General features: G+C 37.9%; 1 pseudogene; it reads right to left on the reverse strand.

Annotated features, from left to right (window-relative positions):
• Positions 1-893: 893 nt before the first annotated feature.
• Positions 894-2,390, reverse strand: LOC102737506 (protein farnesyltransferase/geranylgeranyltransferase type-1 subunit alpha pseudogene; annotated as a pseudogene).
• Positions 2,391-11,267: the final 8,877 nt, after the last annotated feature.

Genomic DNA, 11,267 nt, shown 5'->3' on the forward strand with positions numbered 1-11,267 from the left:
AAAGATAGGAGGGAAGATGGCATTACAGTAAGGGTACTGTAGGTTCATCTCATCCCGGGTACACAACTAGATAACTATAAAATCAAACTAAATACCAGAGAAATCGACTTGAAGACTGACAGAACAAACTGCACAACTATAGGGAGAGCAGAGGACACAGTGAAGAAGGTAAGAAGTGAGACATGGTTTAGGGGAAAAAAGAGAGGAGGTGCTACAGAGGGGAGGGAGTCATGGTCCAAGGGAAGGGTGAGACAGAGAGGAGCACACAGGGGAAAGCATAATGAAAACATTTCCCCAAAGCCATTGTCTTTGAAAATGAGATGGGCTGAATTTCATGAGTTCATGCAACCAGATAGCTGAATGCCTACAGTTTTTTTGTTATTGTTGTTTTTTACACTTTTTAAATTTAAATTTAAATTTTATCTGTTTAATTCATTTTATTTATTTTTATTTTTTTAGGGTACATCTATAATTTTATTACAAAACCATTCTTTTGGCATTAGTTGGTTACAGTGATAGCAAGATACTGTGAGTGTGGCATAGCAGCTCTAATGTAGCACTGCATTCCCTGCTTCCTGAACCCAAATTTTTGTTACCTTATACCCATTACATACAAGTTACCAGCGTTCATTAATGCTGCAAATCCTGACGGATATTCCCTTTAGGGAGGAGATGATGCTAAGGGATTAGAGTAAATGATAAGTCTACAAAAGTTCCTTCATGGGAATTTCTGTTTCTTCACCCTCCCCCCAAATTACTTTGCTAAAAAGAATCAAATTACTAGTCTGAATAGCAGCAGCACCCAAGGAGCATCACACTTAGTTCTTGTTAAAAAGCAGTACCTGTGCAATGAACGTTTTACACCACAGGCAAAGGGAATGATTGCTTTAGTTTTAAACTCCCGCATTAGAGTCTCTTAAAAAAAATAAAAGCATTCCATCGAGCTCTTCCAGATGGTGTTGCTGTACATTTGTTGGTGGGTCACTCTCTGTGCTGTGTTTGCTTTGAAGGGATCTTCCAATATATCTCCAATATTCCTTTCTTACAGTGTCCTTTTCTTTAGATAGAATTTCACACAACTCTAATCCTTTATTAAGAATGTCCTCCTTGTTGGTTTTCTAGTACATCTTCATAGATCTCCACGAGAAAGGCAATTAGGTAGGGGGAACTGTGACTTGGTTGTAAATCAAGTAACTGATTTAACAGATTTGGATATTTGGAAAGACCACGATCCTATAAAATCCCTTTCAAACAGTTCCATGCACTTTCATTATGTGGTACTAGTTTGATCATTTCTAGAGTGTACTGGACTTCTCTCTCCAATATAGCACGATCATTGTAGCCAGTGGTGTTAGAAATTATGAAGCATCTTTGGTTCCAGACAGAGTTATTTCTCACATCCTCTTTAAGAAGTTGGTCTACATACTGCAGCTCTTTATCCCAAAGTTTAAATTCCTGAATAACCCATTGTCGATGTTGCCAAGCATGATAATTCTTTGCATCCTGATTAAGAATATCAGCAATAAACTCAAGCTCCTGAGATGGATCTTTTAGCCATTCCACTAATACTTGCCTATGATGCCAAACTTGATAGTTTTGGGCTGTTCCTCAATTATTGCAGTGATGTAGTTCATTTCCTCATGTAGATCCTTTTGAAGTGACTTTAAGAGAACTCTGAAAATGCCACACTGTATAATTGGCTGCATTTAACTCAATAACATCTCTGGTTAGTTTAAAAACTCATTCACTTCTTTCATCATGCTGCAGGACAGCCCGGAAATAACTATAAACATCTCTAAATTTTTCACTATAAATGATCTGGACCACTGGATTGGGGCCATCATTCTGCGGCACTGGATCTATATCAGCCCATTCTGCTCTGTTCCTATACAGGACATAGGTGGGCGAGTCCAGGCTCAAGAACCCGTCCTCCATAGGGGACACCACCGCTTCTTGGGGCTCAGCTGCCATAGCTTCTTCCTGCTGCTGCTGGGGCAGCAGAGGGTGTGGCTGGGTTGGTGGCGACTCTGGCTGATCAGACTCGCTGCCCTGTGCAGCCTCCCCAATCCCCTCAGTGGCCGCCATCTCGCCTCAGTCCGCAACAGAGCTTATTTTATTTTATTTTTTTTAGAAATTTAGAAGTTTTTTTAAATTTTATTTTCTTATGTTATGTTAGTCACCATACAATACATCATTAGTTTTTGATGTAGTGATCCACGATTCATCGTTTTCGTATAACACTCAGTGCTCCATGCAGTATGTGCCCTCCTTAATACCCATCAGTGGGCTAACCCATCCCATACCCGCTTCCCCTCTAAAACCCTCAGTTTGTTTCTCAGAGTTCATAGTCTCTCATGGTTCCTCTCTCCCTCCAATTACCCTGCTTCATTTTTCCCTTCCTTCTCTTAATGTCCTCTATGCTATTCCTTATGTTCCACAAATAAGTGAAACCATATCATAATTGACTTTCTCTGCTTGACTAATTTCTATTACCATAATCTCCTCCAGTCCCATCCATGTTGATGTAAAAGCTGAGTATTCATCCTTTCTGATGGCTGAGTAATATTCCATTGTATATATGGACCACATCTTCTTTATCCATTCATCTGTTGAAGGGGTCAGCAGGCTTGGCTGTGTTAAAACCCTGAGGGCATCACCCTGCTCTTAGAGAAAAGGCCCTGCAAACAACATAAAGGCAGACAGTGTGGTGACAGCAATCTGATGAATGCCTGAGACACACAAGGTGGAGATTATTCACTCTTCTAAGATCTCTTTCCTGAGAGGCACCCTTCAGAGAGATGCCTCTCCATGAAGAAAGGAGCTGGCTGGTGCCATGTTTCCCCCCACCCCCAGCATAAATGCAGAACCATCTGTGGGAAGCACTGCAGCACCCACACCGGATACCTAACTTGCTTGTAGCAACTCACACACCCCTGTGCTCTAGTGGGACTTCCCTTCTCAGTCAAACATGCCTCAGTCCCAGCATGGCAGGCGCCTCCCCCCAAAACCAGCACAAACCCCTGCCCACACCACTTCTCCCAACTAGAGTGTTCTACAGGGCCTCTGTTCTTGTGAAACTATGATCAGGTCTCATTTCAGAAGCAGACCAGAGCACACTTAGTTAAAACTCACCATATTAAGGCCAGGGATGAAACACTACCCACAGCAAGCAAGGAAAGTCTCTGCACATGACAGGTATGAAGGATAGAACAGCCAAAACACAACAGCAAAACACATATGCACACACCAGAAATGTTCACTGAAGCACTAGGCCCTGGACGGTACATGGCCTCTTCTTCATAAAGCCATTACTTTCAGGATCAGGAAACATAACAGGCTTTTCTAACACAAAAAAGAAGGCAGAGACTTAGACAAAATACCCAGACAGAGGTATTCTTCCTAAATGAAAGAACAACATAAGGCCATGGCCAGAGATCTAAGCAAAAAAGACATAAATAACATGCCTGATGGATAATTTAGAACAAAAATCATAAGGATACACAATGGGCTTGAGTAAAGAATACAAGACATTAGGGAGATCCTTACCACAGAGATAAAAGAGTTAAAAAAAGAATCAATCCGAGATGAAGAGTACAATAAACAAGATTGGAAACAAGCCTGGTGCAATGAACAGCAGGCTGGAAGAAGCAGAATGAATTAGTGCCATAGAAGTAAAAATAATTGAAAATAATGACATAGAACAAAGGACAGAAACAACAATTATGCAACACAAGAAGACTTAGGGAACTCAGTGAGACCATCAAACGTAATAACATTTGTATTATAGGAGCCCCAGAAGAAGAAGAATAGAGAGAAAAGGGGGAAGAAAATGTATTTGAAGGAATAATACCTGAAAACTTCCCTACTCCTGGGAAAGAAATAGACATCCAGATCTGGGAGGCACAGAGAACTCCCATCCAGATCAACTAAAGCAGGCCAACACCAAGACATTTTGTAGTTAAATTTGCAAAATATAGTGATAAAAAAATCTTAAAAGCACCCCCCCCCCGAAGCCCTTAACTTATAAGGCAAGACTCATGAGGTTAGCTGGAGATTTCTCAATAGAAACTTGACAAGCCAGAAGAGAGTCCCATTCTATACACCATTCAAAGTGCTAATGAGAAAAACATGCATCCAAGAATATTTTTCCGGCAAGAATATCACTCAGAATAGGAGAGATAAAAAATTTCCCAGACAAACAAAACCTAAAAAAAGTTAGTGACCACTAAACCAGCAATGCAATAAATATTAATATTTCTTTGGGAACTCTTTGACTAAGAAAGGGAGGACCAAACTGAAAAAGTCACGAAAGGAACAGAGAAAGTCTCCAGAAACAATGACAAAACAAGTAATAAAATGGCATTAAATTCATATATATCAATAATTGCATTGAATATAAATGTACTAAATTCTCCAATCAAAAGACATAGGGTGTTAGAATGGATAAAAAGAACAAGACCCATCTATATGCTGCCTACAAGAGACTAATTTTAGATCTAAAGACATGTGCAGATTGAATGTGAAGGGATGGAGAAACATTTATCATGCAAATGGCATCAAAGGAAAGCCCAAGTAGCAAACATAGACAAACTAGATTTTAAACCAAAGACCATAACAGGAGATGAAGAAGGGCACTATACCATAACAAAGGGGACAATCCAACAGGAAGGTCTAACTATTGTAACTATTTTTGCCTACAACATGAGAGCACCCAAATATAGAAAACAATTAATAATAAACATAAAGGACCTCACTGATAATAATACAATAATAGTAGGGGACTTTAATACCCCCCCTTATAGCGTGGAAAGATGATCTAAGCAGAAAATCAACAAAGAACCAATGGCTTTGAAATACACACTCTACCAGATGGTCTTAACAGTTACATTCAGAACATTTCATCTTAAAGCAGCAGAATGCACATTCTTTTAAAGTGCACATGAGGCATTCTTCAGAGTAGATCACATACTAGATCACAAGACAGACCTCAATAAGTAAAAAAAAAATAATTGATATTATGCTATGCATATTTTCTGACCACAACACTATCAAACTTGAAGCCAACCACAAGAAAAAAATTGGAAAGGCCACAAATACATGGAGTTTAAAAAATTTGCTACTAAATAATGAATAGGTCAACAAGGAAATGAAAGAAGAAATAAGAAAAAAATCACAAGGAAAAAATGAAAGTGAAAACACAATGACTCCAAACCTTTAGGATGTAGCAAAAGTGGTCATAAGAGGGAAGTATATATCAATAAAGGCCTACTTCAAGGAGCAAGAAAAATTTCAAATAAACAACCTAGCTTTACACCTGAAGGAGCTAGAAAAAAGAACAACAAATGAAGCCTAAAGCCAGAAAAGGGAAATAATAAAGATTAGAGCAGACATAAATGATCAGATCAATGATACCAGGAGCTGGTCTTTGAAAAAATTAATAAAATGGATAAACCTCTAGCCAGACTTATAAAAAAGAGAAAAGAAAGGACCCAAATACATATAATCATGAATGAAAGAAGAAAGATCACAATCAACACCACAGAAATACAATCAATTCTAAGAGAATATTATGAAAAATTATATGCCAACAAATTGGACAATCTGAAGAAGTGGATAAATGCCTAGAAACATATAAACTACCAAAACTGAAAGAGGAAGGAATAGAAAATTTAAACAGACTGATACTCAACAAAGAAATTAAATCAGTAATCAAAACTCCTAACAAACAAAAGTCCAGGACCAAATGGCTTCACACGTGAATTCTACCAAACATTCAAAGAAGAGTTAATACCTATTCTTCTCAAACTATTAAAAAAAAAAAAAAGAAATGGAAGGAAAACTTCCAAATTCATTCTATGAGGCCAGCATTACCCTGATACCAAAAACAGACAAAGACTCCACTAAAAAAGTGAACTATAGGCCATTATCCCTAATAAGCATGGATGCAAAAAAATCCTCTAGAAAATACTAGCATATCAAATACAACAGTATATTAAAAGAACCATTCACCACAGTCAGTGGGATTTATTCCTGGGCTGCAAGTCTGGTTCAATATTCACAAATCAATCAACATGATACACCACATTAATAAAAGAAAGGATAAGAAACATATGATCCTCTCAATAGAAGCAGAAGAAGCATTTGACAAAGAACAACATCCATTCATGATAAAAATCCTCAGCAAAGTAGGAATAGAGGAAACATATCTCAACATCATAAAGGCCACATACAAAAACCCCACAGCTAATATCATCCTCAATGGGGAAATACTGACAGGTTTTCCTCTGTGGGTAGGAACAACCATGAGACTATGGACTCCAGGAAACAAACTGAGGGTTTCAGAAGGGAGGAAGGTGGGGGATGGGGTAGCTGGGTGATGGGTATTGAGGAGGGCATGTATTGTGATGAGCACTGGGTGTTATACACAACTAATGAATCATTGAACACTACATCAAATACTAATGATGTACTATACAGTGGCTAACTGAACATTATAAAAAATAAAATAAATGAAATAAAATAAAATGAAAGGAACAAGACCGGGATGTCCATTCTCACCACTGTTATTTTCCATAGTGTTGGAAGTCATAGCCACAGCTCTTAGACAACAGAATGAAATAAAACATCCAAATTGGCAAGGAAGAAGTCAAACTTTCACTATTTGTAGATGACATGATACTCTATATGGAAAACCTGAAATACTCCACCCCAAAACTGCTAGTACTGACAAATTCAGTAAAGTCACAGGATACAGAATCCACATGCAGAATCTGTTGCATTTCTATACACCAATAATGAAGCAGCAGCAGAAGAAACCAAGGAATTAATCCCATTTACAATTGAACAAAAACGGTAAGATAACTAGGAATAAACCTAACCAAAGAGGTAAAATATCTGTACTCTGAAAACTATAAAACACTGTTGAAACAAATTGAAGATGATACAAAGAAATGGAAAAACATTCCATGCTCATGGATTGGAAGAAAAAAATAAATTCAAAATGAATTACAGATCTAAATGTGAGACAAGAAGCCATCAAAATCCTAGAGGAAAACACAGGCAGTAACCTCTTTGATATTGGCCATAGCAACTTCTTACTAGATATGTCTCCCGAGGAAAGGAAAACAATAGAAAAAATAAACTATTGGGACTTTGTCAAGATAAAAAGCTTCTGCACAGCAAAGGAAACAATCAACAAAACTAAAAGTCAATCTATTGAATTGGAGAAGATATTGGCAAATGACTTATCTGAAGAAGGGTTAGTATCCAAAATATACAAAAACTTACAAAGCTGAATACCCAAAACCAAATAATCCAGTTAAAAATGGGCAGAAGACATGAATAGATGTTTTGCCAAAGGAGACATAAAGATGGCTAACAGACATATGACAAGATGCTCAACATCACTCTTCATCAGGGAAATCCAAATCAAAGCTACAGTGCACTATCACCTCATACCTGTCAGAATAGTTAAATCAACAACACAAGAAACAACAGGTGTTTGTGAGGATGTGGAGAAAGGGGAACCCTCTTGCACTGTTGGTGGGAATGCAAACTGGTGTGGCCCCTCTGGAATACAGTATGGACATTCCTCAAAAACTTGAAAATAGAATTACCCCATTATCCAGCAATTGCACTACTAAGTATTTCTGAAAGAATACAAAAATTCTAATTCTAAGGGATACATGCACCATGATGTTTATAGCAGCATTATCAACAATAGCCATATTATGAAAAGAACTCAAATGTCCATCAACTGATGAATGCATAAAGAAAATATGTTATGTATGTATACATATATACATAATGGAATATTACTTAGCCATAAAAAGAATGAAATCTTGTCATTTGCAACAACATGTATTGAGCTAGAGTGTATTTATTATGCTAAGTGAAATAAGGTAAATACCCTATTATTTTACTCATATGTGGAATTTAAGAAACAAAACAAATGAACATAGTGGGAGAAAAAAGAGATTCAAACCAAGAAACAGACTCTCAACTATAGTAACCAAACTGATGGTTACTGGAGGAAAGGTGGGGAAGGTGGGTTAAATAGGTGATGTGTATTAAGGAGGGCACTTGTGATGAGCATCAGGTGTTTTATGTAAGTGATGAATCTCTGAATTCTACACGTGAAATTAATATTACACTGTATGTTAACTAACTGGAATTTAAATAACTTGGAGAGATAAATAAATAAAATGTGCAAATAGGGTTGATTAGTGGCTAGGTACAGTAGTCCCACCTTATCTGCAGGTGATACATTCCAAGACCCCCAGTGGATACCTGAAACCAGTTAGCTCTTAACCCTATATATATTGTTTTTTTCCTATACATAAATACCTATGATAGTTTAATTTATAAAATAGGCAAAGTAAGAGATTAATAATGATAACTAATAGTTAAATAGAACAATTATAATAATATCCTGCAATAAAAGTTTTGTGAATGTAGTCTCTTTCCCAAAATAGTACTGTATGTACCCTTCTTGTGATGATGTCAGAAGTTAAAATGCCTGTGTGATGAGATGAAGTGTGGTGAATGACGTAGGTATTGTGATGTAGTGTTAGGCTACTCTTGACCTTTTCATAATATGTCGGAGGGAGGATCATCTGCCTTAGGACTTTGGTTGACAACAGGTAACTGAAACTATGGATAGTGGAACTGTGGGTAGTTCTCACTACATGGGGAGACTATTGTAGTTCTCTAGTACTAAGATGACTGCCTGAAATTCTGCCAGTTTTACTGATCCTTGAGTTCTGTCCCTAATCAGGTAAATTCCAATTAAGGAATAGACAGCAACAGTCTCCAACAGTCTCTATTACATGAGACAGTGATGCTGCCATCCATAAACTGTTTGTAATCTCAGTTGATCCCAAGAAACTCCCCAGGTGGTCAGTCAGTCTGGAATAGAAGTGACCTCCAGCACCATCACATTTGGCAAGGAAAGGAGGACAGTGAAAGATATTTTCTCTTCTGGTGACCCTACAGATGCCCAAGTTTGGCCCTATCTTATAAGTACTATTTTCATTTCAATAAGGAGTCTTCTGTGGTGTGGCCAAGCCTACATAGTGCTGTCTTCCTGACCCAAGGCACATTGGAGAACTGGGAATAGAGAATCACAGGCTGAGGGCTTGTGAGAACTTCTATTTCCAGAAGGACACAGTATGCAGGCAGCTCTTGTCACTCTAATAATGTATACTGTAGGGCTGTGGCAAGCATGTTATCTCACCATAGCTCCAAGTGTAACTTATGGTCATCATTATTGGTCCAGAAAATCTATGATGCATTAAAAGACATTGCTAAGGTCTCTATAGTAAAGGAATCTCTGACAGGAACTAATGGAGGTATCTGTTGTATTGCAATATAGAGAGATTCTAGAGCCACTTGTTTCTGAGCAGCTTTATTCAAATTGGGATGATTTGAAAAATAACAGCATAAATGGGTTTAAGTAAAATTTGTAATTAAGAAATATGTTGCCTCCAGAACCCAAAAATACCTAAGACATGTTGTACTTGTTTTAATATTGTGACTGCAGAGATCAACAATTATTTCTTGACAGTGTCAGCAGTGGGACATACCTCAAATGCCCAAATAAAACCCAAGTCTTTTTTGTGAGTTCCACTGTCAATATTCAGATGACTTGAGTGAATGTGTCAAATTAATATTCGTAGAGGAAGATGTCATCAATGTGATGTCATACTTATGCTACTGGAGAAAGCTGGACGCTGTTAAGGTCTTGTCTGCAAAGATTTTGTTCAATGACCGTGCATCTCATGTGTAGCCAGGTAAAGACACCTGTGTGCCTTTGAAGGTGAAGACAAATTGCAGCTGAGAGCTTTTTGAAATAGGACCTGAATAGAGCACATTAGCTAAATCTATAATAGCAAAATATTTTTGAATGTTGATTGCATTGAGTCAGCAATTTTAATATAGTTTAAGTAGGCATTCATTGGCATTAAGGTTGTGGTGGTTTACTGTTAGGTGTCATTCATTTTCCATTGACATTTAACATTGGCCAAATTTGTCTATTAAAAGTGAAGACAGTAGAAAATGGTGTCTTCTTTTGTAACTTTTGTAAGAGTCTTAATTCCTGTAGGCTTTGTTTTAATCCATATTGTCCTATATTAATAGGGGTCAAATTGCAGACCTTTATTTTAGTTCCTCCCCTGTACGAAGCTATGATGTGTGTGTGAGAGGGAGGTGTTAATGGATATGGAGGATTCTTCTCTACCCTACTCATTCATATGTTTCTTCCTTCAGAGTGCCAAATCAATATTGTCAGGGTTAGTGGCATCCCCCATAGTGATTGTTGTCTTATTGGGTTTAAGAACCCTGGGCTTAAATCTTTATATAACTAATCATGTGGCTGTTCAGTGAGATATTATGGATGTTTTGCCCTATAATTCTGAGGATCAAGTTGTTTACTGGCAACAGAGGCATGAGCAATAGCCGCAAAGTCATTTCATAGAGTCCTACTAAATCATCTGTTTATAGAAATGTGGGCATCAGCATTCCTTTGATGGCTCCTCCTCACAGGAGTAACCACCTGATGTGGTCTGTATGTTACACAGGATATCATATTTCTCCTGAGCACTCTACAAAACAAGATCAATGCCTCCTTTTTTTTTTAAATTTTATTATATTAGTCACCATACATTACATCATTAGTTTTTGATGTAGTGATCCACGATCCATTGTTTTCATATAACACCCAGTGCTCCATGCAGTACGTGCCCTCCTTAATACCCATCACCGGGCTAACCAATCCCCCCTCCCCGCTCCCCTCTAAAACCCTGTTTGTTTCTCAGGTCCATAGTCTCTCATGGTCCATCTCTCCCTCCAATTCACCCCCCACTTTTCCCTTCCTTCTCCTAATGTCCTCCATATTATTCCTTATGTTCCACAAATAAGTGAAACCATATGATAATTGACTTTCTCTTCTTGACTTATTTCACTTAGCATAATCTCCTCCAGTCACATCCATGTTGATGTAAAAGTTGGGTATTCATCCTTTCTGATGGCTGAGTAATATTCCATTGTATATATGGACCACATCTTCTTTATCCATTCATCTGTTGAAGGGCATTTCGGCTCTTTCCACAGTTTGGCTTTTGTGGACATTGCTGCTATGAACATTGGGTGCATATGGCCCTTCTTTTCACTACATCTGTGTCTTTGGGGTAAATACCCAGGAATGCAATTGCTGGGTCATAGGGTAGCTCTATTTTTAAATTTTTGAGGAACCTCCACACTGTTTTCCA

This window comes from Leptonychotes weddellii, chromosome X, assembly GCF_054177405.1.
Source record: "Leptonychotes weddellii isolate Sample4059 chromosome X, ASM5417740v2, whole genome shotgun sequence".
NCBI classification, from domain to species: Eukaryota; Metazoa; Chordata; class Mammalia; order Carnivora; family Phocidae; genus Leptonychotes; species Leptonychotes weddellii.